Source organism: Oryx dammah, unplaced genomic scaffold (assembly GCF_014754425.2).
Source record: "Oryx dammah isolate SB20612 unplaced genomic scaffold, SCBI_Odam_1.1 HiC_scaffold_6, whole genome shotgun sequence".
Lineage (NCBI taxonomy): Eukaryota > Metazoa > Chordata > Mammalia > Artiodactyla > Bovidae > Oryx > Oryx dammah.
Window position 1 is genome coordinate 2,363,843 of NW_024070190.1, and position 7,840 is coordinate 2,371,682.

A 7,840-nucleotide genomic window follows, 5' to 3' on the forward strand; every position below is an offset into this window, starting at 1 on the left:
AAAACATACACTAATAATTTTCAGTGCATCTATATATTAACATAGAAAAAAAAGTGGAGTTACAAAAAAGTTATAGTAACACTAGTTTTTATAATTATTTATGTATTTAACTTTAGCATAGATATTTATTTAACAGTTTTGAGTTTCTGTCTAGTGTCTTTTCATTTCTACCTTAAGGACTCCTTTTAACATTTTATTAAGGATGGGTCTAGTGGTAACAAACTTCCTCAGCCTTTGTTTATCTTCCGATGTCTTAGCTTCTCATTTTTGAAGGACAGTTTTGTAGGATATAGGATTCTTGACTTGACAGATTGTTGTGTTTTTGTTTTTCCTTTAGAACTTTGAATATACCACCCACTGCCTTTTGGCATCTAAGGTTTCTGGTGAAAAATCTAGTGATAATCTTCTTGGTGATTCCTCATATGTGATAAGTTGCTTCTCTTGCTGCTTTCAAGGTTCTCTTTTTGTGACAGGCTTTGGACAGCCTTTCTGTGAAAAGTTTCTGAGGTCAATATTTGAGACGCATTTTGAGCTCAGGTAGACACTTATTTGTCTTTTCTTTGCTTCTTTCTAGTAAACTACATGTTCCATGATTTAGCCTAGATCTCTCATGATGCTTTCAGTCTCCTTGGAGAGAGCATAGGACCTCTTGATTCTATGATCTGTCTTTTCCCCTTTGCAAAAATCTCTGAGCCATGCCCCAGATGTAGAAGTGGAGACGGTGGCATTCTTCTGTGACACCCATAGTTTAGAAGGGTAATGCTGTGTGGACATAGTAGCCTCTGGTCTTCTCATTTTCCCTTTTGGTTTGGAACCTCTACCCAACATAGTCAAATTGGCGGTGATTGGGGCATCAGTATTCTGTGTGTTGGGGAATAGAAGCTCTTGGCTTTTCTTCAGCTGCACTTGTCTACATGCAGGCTGTAAAAGAGGCTGCAGGAAAAATGTAAGAAATAACTGGAAGCCTGCCTTTCCCAGACAGATGCCATAGCATGTGACTTGAGCTAGGGAGGCAGGGGTGAGGAGCTGAGGTTCAAATACCACAAACTCCTGCTGTTCTTAATGAGCGTGAGTAGATTTTCTTGAATGTTTCCTCTTTGCCATATGCCTTTAGGACAATTTCCAGAGACTTTGCTTAAAAAAAACCTTCATTACACATCATGTGAAGCATCTGCTTGCCTCACATGGGAGTGGGTCTGTGGAGTCAAAAGTAACTGTTTTTACATTTGCTGCCATTCTGGGAGTAATAAGTAATGGTTTTTATGTTTGTTGTCCCTGTTAGAAAATAAGCTCTATAAGAAGACAGAGATTTTCCTCAGTTTTATTGAGATATAATTGACATATAATATTGTGTAAGATTAAAGTGTAAAATGTGATGATTTGATACACTTGTAGATGGCAAAATGGTTACCACCGTAAGGTTAGTTAACATATTCTTCACTTCACATTAATTACTTTTTTGTTGTTATGGTGAGAACAATGAAGCTGTGCTCTCATACCAACTTTCAATTATATAATACAATAGTATTGACTCTACAGTCTCCAAGCTTTTTTAGATCCACGAATTTATTCATCTGATGAATGATTTTGTACCCTTTGCCCCACATCTTTTCATTTCCCCCACCTTTCAGCCCGTCAGCATTCTACACTATTTTTATGAGTTTTTAGATTCCATACATAGATGAGATTATACTGTGTTTGTCCTTCACTGTGTGACTTATTCCATTTAACCTAATGCCCTCAAGGTCTGATAGACATTGTGTTATCTCATATGGCAGGATTTTCTCTTTTTTTGATGGCTGGATAATACTTCATTGTATATATATAAAATATGTATATATTATTTCTATTTTTTCCCTTTGTCAGTAGACACCTAGGTTGTTTTTATATTTTGGCTACTATGAATAATGCTGCAATGAACATGGGTGCAGGTATTGAGATTGTGATTTTATTTCTTCTGGATATACACTGAGTGGGATTCCTGGATCATATGGTAGTGCTGTTTTTAACATTTTGAGGAATTTCTGTACTGTTTTCCTTGGTAGCCTTACCAATTTATATTCCTACAGTGCACCAGAGTACTCTTTTCCTCACCAGCACTTGTTAACTGTCTTTTGGAACCCATACCCCTTGCAGTGAAAGCATGGATTCTTAACCATTGGACTACCAGGGAGGGCCCTGAACTGTCTTTTTGATAAGAGTTATTAGTGTGAGCTGATATGCCATTGTTATTTTGACTTAATTTTCCTTGATGATTAGTGATGTTGTTTCAACATCATTTATGTCTTTTTTGAAGGTATGTCTGTTCAGTTCCTCTGCTCATTTTAAAACAGAATTATTTCAGGTTTATTATTTTTTTGCCTTTGTGTTGTGTGAATTCCTAATATATTTTGGATATCAACCCCTTACCACTTATATTATTTGTAAATATTTTCCCCCACTCCATAGTTTGCTTCTTTTTTTGTGCAGCTTTTTAGCTTGATGCAGTCCTACTTGTGATTTTTGCCTTTGTTGCTGGTGATTCAGGTGTCATCCAAAAATAATTGCCAATGTCAAGGAGCTCTTTATGGATTCACCTGGGAGTTTTATCATTTCAGGTCTTATGTTTAAGACTTTATTCCATTTTAATTTTTGTGAGTGATGTAACATAGAGGTCTAGTTTCATTCTTTTGCATATAAACAGTCCAATTTCATTCTTTTACATAAAGTATACTTTGATTCCCCTTTCTTGAGTGAATCTACTATAGGTTTTTGTTTTCTGGTTACCATGAGGCTTATTTGAAACATTTTACTGACAAAACAGTTTAAGCTCAAAACAGCTTCCATCACATACAAAATCTGTGCTTTTTTAAATCCCCCCATTTTATGCTGCTGATTTACATATTTTTGTATTGTATATCCATTTACTATTATAGCTATAGTTATTTTAATGCTTTTGTCCTTTTAGGTTTATGATACTAGAATTAAATGTAGTATCTAGTATCTATTAAATACTATCTATTAAATCTAGTATCTATTAAATACTAGAATAATATGTGGTATATACTGATACACCACATATTATACTATTAGAGTATTCCAAGTCCGACTTAGAATACCTATATTTACCAGTGTGTTGCATATTTTCATGTTATTAATTAGCATCTTTTTGTTTCTACTTGAATAATTCCTTCCAGCATTTCTTGTAAGGCTGATCTGTGAGTGAGTGATAGTCACTCAGTCGTGTCCAACTCTTTGTGACCCCATGGACTAGAGCCTGCCTGGCTCCTCTGTCCATGGAATTCTTCAGGCAAGAATACTGGAGTGGGTTGCCATTTCCTTCTCCAGGGTATTTTCCTGACCCAGGGATTGAACCTTGGTCTCCTGCATTGCAGGCAGATTCCTTACCATCTAAGTCATCAGGGAAGCCCACTATAAAGAGACTTTTCTAAGTATAAAGACAGGGCAACTCAAAAAGTATCAGCAGATATATACTTGACTTTATCTTATAATCTATAGACAATATATTAGAATATGTAATGAATCCATACATCTTTTCCAAAGGAATACCCAAGACAGAAGTAGCAATAAAGTTATAAGTGACAATCATTAATCAGATGAAATAATTTAGACGAAGGCCAATCTAGTGGTGATGAATTCCTTCAGCTTTTGTTTGGGAAAGTGAAGGACGACTTTGCTAGGTAAAGTATTCTTGATTAGCAGTTCTTTTCTTTCAGCACTTCAAATGTAACCTGGCTTGCAAGATTGCTGTTGAAAGATCCACTGATAGCTTCATGAGGGTTTCCTTGTATGAGAGAAAATTTTTTTCTCTTGCTGCTTTTTATCTGTCTTTGATTTCAGATAGTTTTATTAAAATGTGTCTTGGAAAATATTATTTTAGATTGAAATGATTGGGTGATTTATTGGTTTCATGTACCTGGCTGTCCAAATCTCTCTCTTGGTTTGGTAAGTTTCCAGCCATTATTTATTTAAATAAGTTTTCTGTCTTTCTCCCTCTTTTTCTGGGTCTACATGATACATACATTGTTTCACTTAATGGTGTCACATTAGTCCCATAGTCTTTCTTCATTCCTTTTTTCTCCTCCTGTCTGGATAAATTATAAGTGATCTTTTTGTGGGGTTCACTCATTCTTTCTTCTTTAAGGTAGTCTGCTGGTGAGTTATTTTTCACTGTGTTGTTCAGCTAAAATCTTGTGTTTTTTTTTGTTTTTAATGCTTTCTCCTCATTGAACTTATTTTGTTTTTGTGTTTTCCTGATTTCATGAAATTCTTAATCTGTGTTCTCTTGTAGCTCTCTGAGCATATTTAGAACAAGCATTTTGAATTATCAAGCAATTCATGAATCTCTATTTCTTTGTGGTCAGTTAAGGGAAAGGCAACCCAATCCAGTATTTTGGCCTGGAAAATTCCATGGACTATACAGTCCATGGGATTGCAAAGAGTCAGACACTACTGAGTGACTTTCACTTTCACCATAAGTTTACTGTTTCTTTGCTATTGTCATATTTCCCTAATTTTTCATAATCCCTGTATCCTTGCATAGGTGTTCATACGGGGGTTGGTTGCAGACACACAGTGGTGAGGACCAGGGCCAGCAACAAGGCCCTGCACCAGCTGTGGGCACATTGGCTGCTGTGGGGGCCCTGGCTGTTGGTGTGTACCCCTGTGGCTACAGGGTGTCTCCACAGGCACTTACTTTCATGACAGTGAAGCCAGTGAAGGGAGTCAGGTTAGGAACATGCAGGTGCACAGCTGCAAGGGTAGTTGCAGGTGAGTGCAGTGGTGCAGACCAGTGACAAGAGACAGGGCTGAATCTGGGTCTAGATGCAGTTAATGGGGCCCTATTGCCAAAAATGATCCATCTAGTCAAAGCTATGGTTTTTCCAGTAGTCATGCATGTATGTGAGAATTGGACTATAAAGAAAGCTGAGCACCAAAGAATTGATTCTTTTGAACTGTGGTGTTAGAGAAGACTCTTGAGAGTCCCTTGGACTGCAAGGAGATCCAACCAGTCAATCCCGAAGGAAATCAGTCCTGAATGTTCATTGGAAGGACTGATGCTGAAGCTGAAACTCCAATACTTTGGCCACCTGATGTGAAGAACCAACTCATTGGAAAAGACCCTGATGCTGGGAAAGATTGAAGGTGGGAGGAGAAGGGGACAAAAGAGGATGAGATGGTTGGATGGCATCACTGACATGATGGACATGAGTTTGAGTAGGCTCTGGAGGTTGGTGATGGACAGGGAAGCCTGGTGTGCTGCAGACCATGGGGTTGCACAGTTGGATATGACTGAGCGACTGAACTGAACTGATTGCCATGCACTCCTATGGCTGTAAGGTATAGCCACAGGCACACAGCAGTAGATGTTGGTGACATAGTTCAGGCCAGAGGAATGCAGTGCACAGCTGGCAGTGTGTTAGCTGCCAGTGAGTTGAGAAATACAATCCAGTGACTTGAGATATGGCTGAATCCAGGCCCAGGCATTTATGGGGAACTTGGCTGACAGCATGCACTTCCATGGCCACAGGACAGCACAACAGGTATGAACATGGCAAAAGAAATTGGTGACAAGAGTCAGGCTGGCAAGGACTTCTGTGGCAGTTCAGTAGTTGACTTTGCCTTTCAGTGAAGGGAGTGTGGGTTTGACCCCTAGTTGGCGAGCTAAGATCCCAGTGCTTTGTGGCTAAAAAACCAAAACATATAAACAGAAACAATACTGTAACACATTCAATAAAGACTGAAAAAAAAAAAAAAAAGGCTGGCAGTATGCAAATACACAGCTAAAGGAGCTAACCTCAAGGGTGCCTATGGTGGTAGAGGTTAGTGTGGGTTCTAGGCTGGTGTCTTACACTTTCCCAGCTGCAGAGGTCTTGACTATGTGCTCTTGTGGATCCCAGGCTCTGGAGGAGGGGGTGGAGCTGAAAGGAGTTAAAAGCACTCAGGCAGCTGGTGTCTGTAAATGCAAGTATCTGTTGGTCAAAAACTGGTGAAATCTGCAGGGACTCTGTGGCTGTGCTGGCTGTTGGTTTCTTCAGTGGGAAAGCTGCTGAGATCCTCTGCAGAACAGGTGACTCAGAACTGTGGTTATTCCCACTGTGTGACTTGATACTGGTGGCCCCTGCTCTTCCTTGTTCCTAGCTACCTCTGTTCACCTCAGCTGTGCCAGTTTCTGGGTGGAGTGAAACCTCAGTGAGTCCTTCGTGTGATGCCCTGAAAGGCTGGGGAGGCTGGCTGCTTGCCTGCTCCTCCTTTTCCAAGAAAACTTTCTAGCTGGGTTGTCCCGTCTGGCACTGAGCCTTGCTGGCCAGGGTGAGTGGGATGATGCAGGCAAAATGAAGCGGTACTTCCTTTCCTTTTTGAGTTCTTCTCAGGTTTCTTGTTTTGCTCTGTAACCCAGGCTTAACTGGACTCCTGAGAGTCTCCCAGAGCTGTTTTTGTTCCTGTATAATTATTTTTTGATCTTTGTTGGGGGATGCTGGGGTCTCCTACTTCACCATCTTGGTGACATAAGTCTCCAAAGACTTTTTTGTTTGATTTTCAAGTAACTCCTAATCAACTGTAAAATTGTCTGACTCCTATCTATTGATTGAATGAATAAATTTAAAATTTACTTGCTTATTTAAGTCCTATAACTCTATAAAGTAGGTACTGCTGTCATTCACATTTTAGAGAAGGATAAACTAAGGTTTTCAGTGGCTCAATGTAGAATGCCTATGTAGAATTACAGATGTATTATTAAGTAGTAGAATCTGGACATGTATGCAGACATAACTCCAAAGTCCATGCTTGTGAACAGTGTGCTTTACTACACACCACTAACACCCCACAGCCTCAGCTTTTACCAGACAGCCTTTAACAACTCTCCTCAATAACAGTCATAGACCTCACGCCCTGGCATGTACAGCTCTAGAAAGATTTTCTGAAATTAAGATGTATACATTTTACTGCACACATCTGGCTGCTGACATAGGGAGATTTCCTCAAGGAAAGTAACAAATGTAACTACAGCCCATCCCCTGCTTAATTCCAGTCTTCATCCTCTCTCCCTGCATTGTCCCCATTATGCTGAAACACAGACCCTGGAGCATAGCCTGTCTTCAGAGGCCTTTATCTGAAGGTAAGTCCAGGGCAGGCACAAAAATATTATGGGCATAAATTAAAATGTAAATGGACCCAACTGAGAAGCATCTGAAGAAATTTTGGAATCTATCCACTGTAAAATAATCCTCTTTTCTGATTGTCAAACTCCACAGAACCCCAAAGTGCACAAACTTCCTTTCCAGCTCTCTGCCCCAACCAGGTCTCTGAAGGTGAGACACTGGAGCCTTAGGAAGCTGGAGGCAGTGAACTGCACATGTGCAGAGCAGAAGGCTGCACTTTGCCTTCCCAGTGTCAGAGGCCCAGTTCATCACTTTTCTGGATTCAGTGGACATTAGCCTCTATGGTCCCTCCCTTCAGTGCTTCCTAAATAAATAACCTCTTCTCTCAGGAGATGCTCCTCTTTTATAATCCCAAGAGGATGATTCAGAAATGGGCTATAATCATACCTTGACTCTATACTAACATAAAACTACCACAGATGTATGTCACCAATATATCCACTTCATTTATGAATACAGGTACAACATTTAAATAAAGCTGAAAACAGAGCCCAACAATTAAAGTGTCATATCCATGGTAATCAGGGTTTCTCCTGAGTTGCAAATTATGTTAAATTGGAAAAATTACACAATTATGAAACAAAAATGAAAACATACAAAAAAAACAAATATTACCCAAAAGAAACCCCCTTCTCTCAAAGTTACCTTTAAGTACCAGCTTTTTTTTTTTTTTAACA